Genomic DNA, 12266 nt, shown 5'->3' with positions numbered 1-12266 from the left:
ACAGGGCATAGAATATCGTCTACGTACCGTTGTGGTGTAAGGGTACCGCGGATAACAACCAAAAGGCACCTGCTATAGTTGAAATGGTACCCCAGCGCATTATTATCGGGCCGTAAGTTGGGCGGCAGTCAGGTTGGTATCCCACCACTGTCTGGGGCGTCCCCAGACACATCTTCGCTGGTCATCGAGGCTCAGTTCGAAGCGGGACTCATCAATGAAGACAAATCTACTCCATTCAATGAGATTCCATTTCGAAGACGTGTCTGGAGAGGCCGCGAACAGCAGTAGGATACCAACCCGACAGTTGCCGGCCATACGGCCGTCAACTTTGAGTGACGGTCTGGGATGCCATTTCTTTTCACAACAGAACCTCTTTGGTTGTCATCTGTGGCTCCCTTACGCCAGCGGTACGTCGACGATATTATATGCCCTCTTTTGTTGCCCTTCATAGCAAGCCATCCTGCACTTACATTCCAGGAAGATAACGAACCCTATCTTGCCCGCAAGATGGCCGGATCTCTCCCCAATTGAGAAAATTTGGAGGATTGTGGGCAGGGCCCTCTAACAAGGTCGGGATTTTGGCGATTTAATGCGCCAATTGCACATATGTTGGCTCCATATCCCTCAGGAGGACCGCAGCAACCTCCTACAAAATCCAGTTCCATTCAGTTGAAGAGGTCCACTTTTTTTGCACACATTTGCGCTACGAGGTGATTGTTGTTGCTTGTTGTGGTCTTCAGTCCTGAGACTGGTTGGATGCAGCTCTCCATGCTACTCTATTCTGTGCAAGCTTCTTTATCTCCCAGTACCTACTGCAACCTACATCCTTCTGAATCTGCTTAGTGTATTCATCTCTTGGTCTCCCTCTACGATTTTTACCCTCCACGCTACCCTACAATGCTAAATTTGTGACCCCTTGATGCCTCAGAACATGTCCTACCAACCGGGTCCCTTCTTCTCGTCAAGTTGTGCCACAAACTCCTCTTCTCCCCAATTCTATTAAATACCTCCTCATTAGTTATGTGATCTGCCCATCTAATCTTCAGCATTCTTCTGTAGCACCACATTTCGAAAGCTTCTATTCTCCTCCTGTCCGAACTATTTATCGTCCATGTTTCACTTCCATACATGGCTACACTCCATACAAATACGTTCAGAAACTACTTCCTGACACTTAAATCTATACTCGATGTTAACAAATTTTTCTTCAGAAACGATTTCCTTGCCAATGCCAGTCTACATTTGATATCCTCTCTACTTCGACCATCAGCAGTTATTTTACTCCCTAAATAGCAAAACTCCTTTACTACTTTAAGTGTCTCATTTTCTAATCTAATTCCCTCAGCATCACCCGATTTAATTTGACTACATTCCATTATCCTCGTTTTGCTTTTGTTGATGTTCATCTTATATCCTCCTTTCAAGACACTATCCATTCCGTTCAACTGCTCTTCCAAGTCCTTTGCTGTCTCTGACAGAATTACAATGTCATCGGCGAACCTCAAAGTTTTTACTTCTTCTCCATGAATTTTAATACCTGCTCCGAATTTTTCTTTTGTTTCCTTTACTGCTTGCTCAATATACAGATTGAATAACATCGGGGAGAGGCTACAATCCTGTCTCACTCCTTTCCCAACCACTGCTTCCCTTTCATGCCCCTCGACTCTTATAACTGCCATCTGGTTCCTGTACAAATTGTAAATAGCCTTTCGCTCCCTGTATTTTACCCCTGCCACCTTCAGAATTTGAAAGAGAGTATTCCAGTCAACATTGTCAAAAGCTTTCTCTAAGTCTGCAAATGCTAGAAACGTAGGTTTGCCTTTTCTTAATCTTTCTTCTAAGATAAGTCGTAAGGTTAGTATTGCCTCACGTGTTCCAACATTTCTACGGAATCCAAACTGATCTTCCCCGAGGTCCGCTTCTACCAGTTTTTCCATTCGTCTGTAAAGAATTCGCGTTAGTATTTTGCAGCTGTGACTTATTAAACTGATAGTTCGGTAATTTTCACATCTGTCAACACCTGCTTTCATTGTGATTGGAATTATATTTTTCTTGAAGTCTGAGGGTATTTCGCCTGTCTCATACATCTTGCTCACCAGATGGTAGAGTTTTGTCAGGACTGGCTCTCCCAAGGCCATCAGTAGTTCTAATGGAATGTTGTCTACTCCTGGGGCCTTGTTTCGACTCAGATCTTTCAGTGCTGTGTCAAACTGTTCACGCAGTATCTTATCTCCCATTTCGTCTTCATCTACATCCTCTGCCATTTCCATAATATTGTCCTCAAGTACATTGCCCTTGTATAAACCCTCTATATACTCCTTCCACCTTTCTGCCTTCCCTTCTGTGCTTAGAACTGGGTTGCCATCTGAGCTCTTGATATCCATACAAGTGGTTCTCTTCTCTCCAAAGGTCTCTTTAATTTTCCTGTAGGCAGTATCTATCTTATCCCTAGTGAGACAAGCCTCTACATCCTTACATTTGTCCTCTAGCCATCCCTGCTTAGCCATTTTGCACTTCCTGTCGATCTCATTTTTGAGACGTTTGTATTCCTTTTTGCCTGCTTCATTTACTGCATTTTTATATTTTCTCCTGTCATCAATTACATTCAATATTTCTTCTGTTACCCAAGGATTTCTATTAGCCCTCGTCTTTTTACCTACTTGATCGTCTGCTGCCTTCACTACTTCATCCCTCAGAGCTACCCATTCTTCTTCTACTGTATTTCTTTCCCCCCCCCCCAGGGGGTCCACAACTCTTTCGTGGATCCGTGCGTGGCGAGCACGGGGCCCCGAGCCATTGCAGCCTTCTTTCTCTCCCGGGCTGCATTTCCTTTCCCTTCCCCTCCTTTCCCCTCCATACCCCTTTCCCCTCGCCCTCTCCTCTCCCTCTATTGGTGTCCTTGCTTATGTTGGCCCCCGCTATCCTCCTGGTTCTGTTGGTTTTACACTCTGGCTTTGTTGCGTAATCATCTCCTCCTTTTGGCATTCCTTGGTCCCCCTCTGGGGTTTGACCTCCATTCCAAAATTTCTCTTTCCATAGTGTGAGCCATTTGGGGAAGAGCACCTTACCTAGTGTCTCCGACGTGTGCCCTCCTAGTATATTCCACCTTTTCTTCTACGTCGTTGTCTGATGCTAGGGTGCATAGCCAGCACGGTAGCCAGCCCGTGTGGTGGGGTCGCTATGTACCCTTTTGGTTGAGCCCCCTGAACACACAGGGATCACACTTCTGATACCTGAGCTGTGACCTCCTCATGCATGCCTTGGAGTGGTTGCTCGTCATCCTGGAGCATCGGAACTCCCGGCAATGGCCGCCGTGCCAGACGGCCCTTGCTGTGGCTGGGTGGCGCCCGTGAGGAGAGCCCCTGATCGGAGTGGGTGGTATCAGGGCGGACGCTATGCAGAAGAAACGCATAAGGGTCCAAACCTCTGGCCGCTCTTCTGCGGCCGTCTCTCTGCGTGGTACTGATTCCTCAAGTGCTGCTTCTCTTGCCCCTTCGGCCTTCCCTTCCATGGCTACCCCCTGGGAGGAGGGTCAGGCCCGTCGTCTAGGGGCAAAACCTTTCCCCCGTTATCTAGTTTGCACCAGGACTGATGGAGATACTTTCACCGGTGTCAAACCTTTATTCTTTGTGGAACACATTGAAGACAAGTTCGGCGAAGTGGACTCCCTGAGCAAGATGCGGTCGGGTTCATTACTGATAAAAACTGCTTCGGCTGCCCAATCTGCGGCCCTTCGTGCCTGTACCCATCTTGGCACAATTCCCGTGTCCATTACCCCTCACCAGTCTCTAAATATGGTACAAGGTGTAATTTTTCACAGAGACCTCATCCTTCAAACTGATGAGGAACTTCGGGACAATCTCGGACGGCGGGGTGTTCACTTTGTTCGGCGTGTTCAGAAGGGTCCTAAAGATAATCGTATTGATACTGGTGCCTTTATCCTGGCCTTTGAAGGGGATACCCTTCCTGAGAAAGTTAAGATTATGGTCTATCGCTGTGATGTGAAGCCGTACATCCCACCTCCTATGCGGTGTTTTAAGTGCTTGCGTTTTGGCCACATGTCTTCTCGCTGTACCCACGACCCTCTCTGTGGTGACTGTGGACGTCCACTCCATGAGGGGAGTCCCTGTGTTCCCCCTCCTGTATGTGTAAATTGTCATGGTAGTCATTCTCCACGTTCAGCAGATTGCCCAGTCTATAAGAAAGAAAAAAAGATACAGGAGTATAAGTCTCTTGATCGTTTAAGCTACACAGAGGCCCGTAAGAAATATGCACGATTGCACCCTGTGTCCATGACATCTAGTTACGCCTTGGTTACATCTTCATCCCTTCCTCCCCCTTCCTTACCCCCGTCCCGGACCCCTCTCCTTCCCCCCTCCCCTGCGGCTCCCACACCTTCTTCTCTGGGCGCCGCTCCCCCTCCCCAGCCGGAGAAGTGTCCCACTCCTTCGGCGTCTGCCGGTCAAGGGCGCCTCTCCCGGGATGCCCCTTCCCGGCACCTTCCAGGTCAAAGGTCTGCTGCAGCGCGGCGACCGCGAGAGCCGCGGTCTATCGGCCCCCAGGTTGCCCGGTCTCTTTCTGTTCCTGATCTTGCTGCAGCTGGCTCCATTATGCCACACAGCCCTCCTCGATCTCAGCCTGAAAAGAAGAAGAAACATAAGTCCCGGGACAAAGAGCCTCTGGTGTCACCGGAGGTCCCTTCCCCGGCTTCACAACCGGATTCTGACCTGTCGTTTATGGATGTCGCCCCCTCCTTGTCGGTGACAGGTGGGGACCCGGCGGTATGACTGGATTTAGCGTGTTCAGCCCTCATTTAAACCATCGTTCTGTGGTTCTCCAATGGAATTGTAATGGCTACTATCGTCACCTTCCGGAATTGAAATCCCTTCTTTCGTCCTACTCAGCAGCTTGTGTGGTTCTCCAGGAATCTCATTTTACTGATGCTCACTCACCGACCCTCCGTGGGTTCCGTGTTTTCTGTCGAAATCGGGTCGGACCCTTGCGGGCTTCTGGTGGCGTTTGTACGTTGGTCCGTACAGACATTGCTAGCACGTGGATTCCTCTCCAAACTACATTGGAAGCAGTTGCTGTTAGGGTCCACTTAGACTCTGCAGTCACAGTATGCAATCTTTATCTCCCTCCTGACAGGACTCTTACACCTGCTGCCTTAACCACCCTTCTTCAGCAACTTCCTCCTCCCTTCCTCCTCCTTGGGGATTTTAATGATCATCCTTTGTGGGGCAGTGCCTTTCCATCTAGACGAGGTCTTCTTATCGACCAATTTATTGCAGACCACGACCTGTGCCTTCTTAATGATGGCTCCCCTACTCATTTCAGTGCTGTTCATGGTACCTTTTCTGCCATTGATCTTTCTCTTTCTTCTCCCTCTCTCCTCCCTTCATTACACTGGTCGCCACACGACGACCTTTGTGATAGTGACCATTTCCCGTTGATTATCACGCTCCCTTCCCGCTCCCCGATGGACAGGTTACCTCGTTGGTCTTTCCACCGCGCCGATTGGCCTCTATATACTGCACAGGTCGAGTTTTCTCCCTCTTTGTCGGGTTGTATTGATGACGTCCTACGTGACGTGTCTGACGCGATTGTTCGCGCTGCTAACCTTGCTGTCCCGCGCTCATCTGGACAATTTCGTCGTCGGCAAGTCCCGTGGTGGAGTACGGCCATTGCCATTGCCATCCGTGATCGCCGTCGAGCTTTGCAACACTTTAAGAGGCACCCATCTGTAGCCAGCCTTTCTACCTTTAAGCGCCTTCGCGCTAAAGCCCGTTATTTAATCAAACAGAGCAAGCGGATATGTTGGGAACGATTCGTTTCTTCCCTTGGTTCCACTGTCCCTCTGTCACGGGTATGGGCTACACTTCGCTCTCTCCAAGGTTGCCATCGGCAGTCCACCCTCCCAGGCCTTCACCTCCCAGATGGCATTTGTACGGACCCATTAGTTCTCGCAGAACATCTTGCGACCCATTTTGCAGTGGCATCAGCGTCGGCCTCCTATCCAGCTGCTTTCCTTCATCAAAAACAGCAGGCTGAAGCTGTCACCTTATGTTTCACCACTTGTGAGTCAGAATCTTACAACGAACCTTTCACTGAATGGGAATTTCTTTCTGCTCTATCTGCTTCTCATGATACGGCTCCTGGCCCAGATTCCATTCATAACCAGCTGCTTCAACATCTCAGTGCTCCACAACGGCACCATCTTCTTCGGGTGTTTAACCGTATCTGGCTCCAGGGTGACTTCCCTTCTCAGTGGAGGGATAGCATTGTGGTTCCTGTCCTTAAGCCTGGTCAGAACCCCCTATCTGTTGACAGCTATCGGCCAATTAGTTTGACCAATGTTGGTTGTAAGTTACTTGAACGGCTGGTAGCCCGTCGGCTCACTTGGGTCCTCGAATCTCAGGATCTATTGTCCCCTTACCAGTGTGGCTTTCGAGAGGGACGATCTCCAATCGATCATTTGCTTCGCTTGGAATCCGCAGTTCGGCAGGCTTTTTCCCAGCGCCGCCATTTGGTTGCAGTGTTTTTTGACCTTCGCAAGGCCTATGACACGGCCTGGCGCCATCACATCTTACTAACCCTTCATCAGTGGGGTCTTCGGGGCCCACTCCCGATTTTTATCCGCCAGTTCCTGATCCATCGGTCATTCAGAGTTCGAGTTGGTACTGCTTTTAGTTCTCCACGGACCCAGGAGACGGGCATCACACAGGGTTCTGTCTTGAGTGTCCTTCTTTTCCTCATTGCTATCGATGGACTTGTGGCCTCTGTCGGTCCCTTGGTCGCCCCTGCCCTGTATGTGGATGATTTCTGCATTTGGGTTAGTTCCTCCTCGATGCCATCTGCAGAACGGCAGCTCCAGGTGGCTATACGGCGTGCCTCTGCATGGACCCTCTCCCACGGGTTTCAATTCTCTCCTTTAAAATCGCGGGTGGTCCACTTCTGTCGCCGTACTACGGTCCACCCTGATCCAGAGCTCTATCTCGCTGCACAAAGATTGCCTGTGGTTCCACAGTTTCGTTTCCTAGGTCTTCTTTTCGACAACAAGCTCACTTGGCTGCCCCATATCAGACTCCTGAAGGTAGGATGTTTCCGTAAACTCAATGTCCTTCGCTTCCTTGCCCACTCCTCCTGGGGTGCGGACTGTTCCCTCCTCCTCCGTCTTTATCGTGCTCTAGTTCTGTCACGTTTGGACTATGGTTGTCAAGTTTATGGTTCAGCTGCTCCTTCCACGCTGCACGTGCTGGATCCAGTCCACCATCGTGGTATCCGTTTGGCCACCGGTGCCTTCCCTACTAGCCCTGTTGATAGTCTCCTGGTTGAAGCTGGGATCCCCCCCCTTTCTGTTCGGCGGTCCCAGCTTCTGGTGTCTTATGCCCTTACTATCCGTTCTTCTCCCGCTCATCCTTCCTATTCTATCCTATTCCCAGACCATGGGCGTCGCCCGCCTGACTCCCGCCCTCGGGCGGGTTTACCGGTTGGGCTGCGCCTTGCGTCTCTTACCCGTGATTTTCGGCTTCCTTCTTTGTCCTGTCTTCCTCGCTCCCTCCCCTCCACCCCTCCTTGGTTAGTTCCTCGGCCTCGAATTCGGATGGATCTCCGCCGCGGTCCGAAAGATTCCATCCCCCCGGTGGTGTTCCGTTCCTTTTTCCGCCAAATTTTATGGGAGTTTCGGGATGCTGTTGTTTTTTACACTGAAGGTTCTAAATCTGCTGATCATGTTGGGTATGCCTTCACGTCCTTTGTTGGAACGGAAAATCATCTACTGCCACCCTCATGTGGGGTGTTTACTGCGGAATTGATGGCAATTTCCCGGGCCCTTACCTTTATTAAACAATCCCAACACAACCGCGTTTTGTTATGTACGGACTCGATGAGTGGCCTTCTTGCTATTGACCGGTGTTTTTCGCGCCATCCCTTGGTCTCTGCCATCCATGACCATCTCGCTGATCTTCACCGTGCTGCTTGTTCCATTGACTTCCTATGGGCCCCGGGCCATGTGGGTATCCCGGGTAATGAGCTCGCTGATCGTTTGGCTGGGGGAGCAGTTACTTACCCCCCGTTTTCTGTAACCCCTCCTGCAGCGGATTTACGGCTTCACATCAAATCCCACTTTGCACAGTCATGGGCCAATTCTTGGGAGGCTACTCCACTGTCTAATAAACTTCGTGCCATTAAGGTGAATACAGGCCCATGGCGTTCTTCCTTTAGCCTCTCCCGCAAGGACTCGACCACACTGTGTCGTCTCCGCATTGGCCATACCAGGCTGACCCATGGTTTCCTTTTGCGTGATGAGCCACCCCCGCTATGTGGTTGTGGAGCCTTCCAGTCAGTGGCCCACATTTTGGTTGAATGCCCCCTTCTTTTGGCTCTGCGTGCTAAGTACAGACTCCCCCACACTTTACCTTTGATGTTGGCTGACGATTCCCGGATGGTCTCTCTGGTTCTAGGTTTCCTCCGGGAGAGTGGTTTTTATTCTCAGTTTTAAAGTTTTTAATCTCCCTCTGGTGTTGGGGCAGGGCGGTGAGTGTTTGGGTGTCTCCCACTGTAGGCAGTGTTCAGAGATTCCCGATTCACCTCCCTGACCGGAATCCTCTTTTCTTTCCCTTTTACTCTGTTTTCACCCCTTCTTTTTAAGGCTTGGTTAGTTTTTCTATTCCCATACGTACTTTCTGCATTATAGCAGTTGTACCTTTTAAGTCACAGGTGGTCTTGCCTATGCTGTTTCAGCATAGTGTTGGGTTCGTTCTCTTGCCAACTTCCCTCATTTGTTTTTACTAATGACAACGTGACTGCCCTTTTACGTTTCCCCTTTATCCGTTTTATTTTTCTGACTATACTGAGATGTCCCGTTAGCAGAATGGAGTCTATTTGAAACAAGGGACTGATGACCTTGCTGTTTGGTCCCTTTAACCTCAAACAACCAACCAACCAACCAACCTATTTCTTTCCCCCATTCCTGTCAATTGTTCCCTTATGCTCTCCCTGAAACTCTGTACAACCTCTGGTTCTTTCAGTTTATCCAGGTCCCATCTCCTTAAATTCCCACCTTTTTGCAGTTTCTTCAGTTTCAGTCTGCAGTTCATAACCAATAGATTGTGGTCAGATTCCACATCTGCCCCTGGAAATGTCTTACAGTTTAAAACCTCGTACCTAAATCGCTGTCTTACCATTATATAATCTATCTGATACCTTTTAGTATTTCCAGGATTCTTCCAGGTATACAACCTACTTTTATGATTCTTGAACCAAGTGTTAGTTATGATTAAATTATACTCTGTGCAAAATTCTACAAGGCGGCTTCCTCTTTAATTTCTTCCCCCAAATCCATATTCACCTACTATGTTTCCTTCTCTCCCTTTTCCTACTGACGAATTCCAGTCACCCATGACTATTAAATTTTCGTCTCCCTTCACTACCTGAATAATTTCTTTCATCTCGTCATACATTTCATCTATTTCTTCATCATCTGCAGAGCTAGTTGGCATATAAACTTGTACTACTGTAGTGGGCGTGGGCTTCGTGTCCAACTTGGCCACAATAATGCGTTCACTATGCTGTTTGTAGTAGCTAACCCGGACTCCTATTTTTTTTATTCATTATTAAACCTACTCCTGCATTACCCCTATTTGATTTTGTATTTATAACCCTGTAATCACCAGACCAAAAGTCTTGTTCCTCCTGCCACCGAACTTCACTAATTCCCACTATATCTAACTTTAACCTATCCATTTCCCTTTTTAAATTTTCTAACCTACCTGCCCGATTAAGGGATCTGACATTCCACGCTCCGATCCGTAGAATGCCAGTTTTCTTTCTCCTGATAACGACGTCCTCTTGAGTAGTCCCCGCCCAGAGATCCGAATGGGGGACTATTTTACCTCCGGAATATTTTACCGAAGAGGACGCCATCATCATTTAATCATACAGTAAAGCTGCATGTCCTCGGGAAAAATTACGGCTGTAGTTTCCCCTTGCTTTCAGCCGTTCCCAGTACCAGCATAGCAAGGCCGTTTTGGTTAATGTTACAAGGCCAGATCAGTCAATCATCCAGACTGTTGCCCCTGCAACTACTGAAAGGGCTGCTGCCCCTCTTCAGGAACCCCATGTTTGTCTGGCCTCTCAACAGATACCCCTCCGTTGTGGTTGCACCTACGGTACGGCCATCTGTATCGCTGAGGCACGCAAGCCTCCCCACCAACGGCAAGGTCCATGGTTCATGGGGTGTACGAGGTGATAGCATTTATCAAATGCGGATAATTTGCTGGGCTGTTAAAGTATCAGCCGTCTTCGTATCTGAGCACCAGATAGGATCACTATCAGATTGTTCCATGACGACGCTGTTTACAAGAAAATTTCGTCACTGGACGATGGTAAAGAAATGCTTGAAAGTATAGACTTATTTTCCGTTAAGTATAGTGAATGTAGGCTCTCTTTAAATATGAATAAATGCAAGATAACGCCTATGAAAAACAGACAGAAGCTGACAGTATTAGATTGTAAGCTTAGTAACAACTTGTGCAGAACGTTGCATCATTTATTTACGGGTAACACGAAGCTGCAATGTGAAATACGACGAAGACACAAATTCCCTAGTTGGTTGGGAGCTCGGAAACCTTGAAACTGTTGGAAGAGTCTTGGGAGGTGGGAATGCATCTGTAAAGGAAATTACTTAAGAGAAGATAGTGCGACCAGTCGTAAAGTATTGGTGCACCCCGGAAATGTTGGACGCGCGAGTTGTAAAATGTTTTTCAAAGTTTTATTCCGGCCGCTGCCAGGAAATGGAGGCCAACTCGGCCCGATGTGCTATTAAAGTAGGCCACTCGGCAGTATTGCAGACACTGTCAAACACTCCGGCCAGACAGGTTTGCGACACCACCCACAGGCGAAGCCCGTTTAACAGCTAAGGTCACAACGAAGTGTCGCCAAGAGTGAAGTAACATCTTGTAATTTGGAGTACTTGCATGCTGCCGGAAACTCTCCTGTTGCAAATATACCATGTCTAGCAACGCGTGCTCGGTCCGGACAGGACGAGTAATGTGGATAGAATACACTCGTCCCTCCCAATAAGACTACCTCAGAAGCGTAGCAATAAGAATATGAATAATCGAGCCTAGGGCTCAGGGTATTTAGTCGTCCCGCCATTCTGTCTGCATCTTGAACTAGAGAGAGTAACGTTTTTTTTTTGAGAAAAACCGCAACTAAAAAAACGCTCAGGGTGATGTTCTGTTGGCTGACTACCTGCTTGCTCAACTTGTCAAGTGCTAGCCCGAGGCGTGCCATAGCCATAGCTTAGCATGTGCTGGACTTCAAACGTCAGCGATGGAAGAAGCTGGTGTGCGGCCAGGTTCCTCTCTCTGAGACTTCGGCTGACGGACTACAAGCTGTCACCAATCAAGGGGCCTCCTAGGCACCTGAAGGATGTCTGGTAAGTCACACCCTATTTTTAAAAAGTTATAATTTCGTAGACCTATTTTTGTTAGAACCAGTGCTCATTAAGGTTATGTTTAACATTTTTTTCTTTTGTTTCAGTTGGAAAATGCCTCCTGTGTTGACTGTTGGTAGGACCAAAATAGCAGCTCGTTATAAGATCTGGGGATCTGTGGTGGGGGCTGAAAGATGGATTATGCAACACTGCCGAAGAAACGCTTAAAAACTACCGTTCCAAATAACTAACAATAGGAAGTGTCGTCGATGCAAGATGATCAGGAAGACCATCAACTTCAAGACGACCAGAGAATGTTGACAGAGTTCGTGAAATGATTACGAGGAGCCCTGAGAAATCACTGCGTCAACGATCTCGTGAAAGTTGTCTTTCACGTAACACAGTTGCAACGATTCTTAAGAAATATCTCTTTTACGCCGAGGAAGCCACATTATTTGCAGCAACTGTTTTCTGATGACTGTGAGAGAAGAACAGAGTTTGGAGAAATCTTCTTGGGTTGGAATGATGATTGGCCTGAACTTTTTGAGAACATTCAGGGGACTGATGAGCCAGTTTTCTACGTTGGAGGATTTGTAAACAGGCATTTTTGGGCAGCCGAAAAACCAACACGAATGTGTTGGAAAGGTATAAGGGCGTCCGAAGGTGGCAGCATGGTCACGTCATCCGAAGTTGTTGGTCCTTTCTTTATGAGGTACACACTGAGTGGTGACCGGTGCCTAGAAATGCTGCAAGATCGTGCAAGACCAACAATTTCACATTGGAATAACCTACAGCTTCACTTCATACAGGATGGAGCACGTGCTCCTTT

Source organism: Schistocerca americana, chromosome 6, assembly GCF_021461395.2.
Source record: "Schistocerca americana isolate TAMUIC-IGC-003095 chromosome 6, iqSchAmer2.1, whole genome shotgun sequence".
Lineage (NCBI taxonomy): Eukaryota > Metazoa > Arthropoda > Insecta > Orthoptera > Acrididae > Schistocerca > Schistocerca americana.
This window is presented reverse-complemented; position numbering follows the sequence as displayed.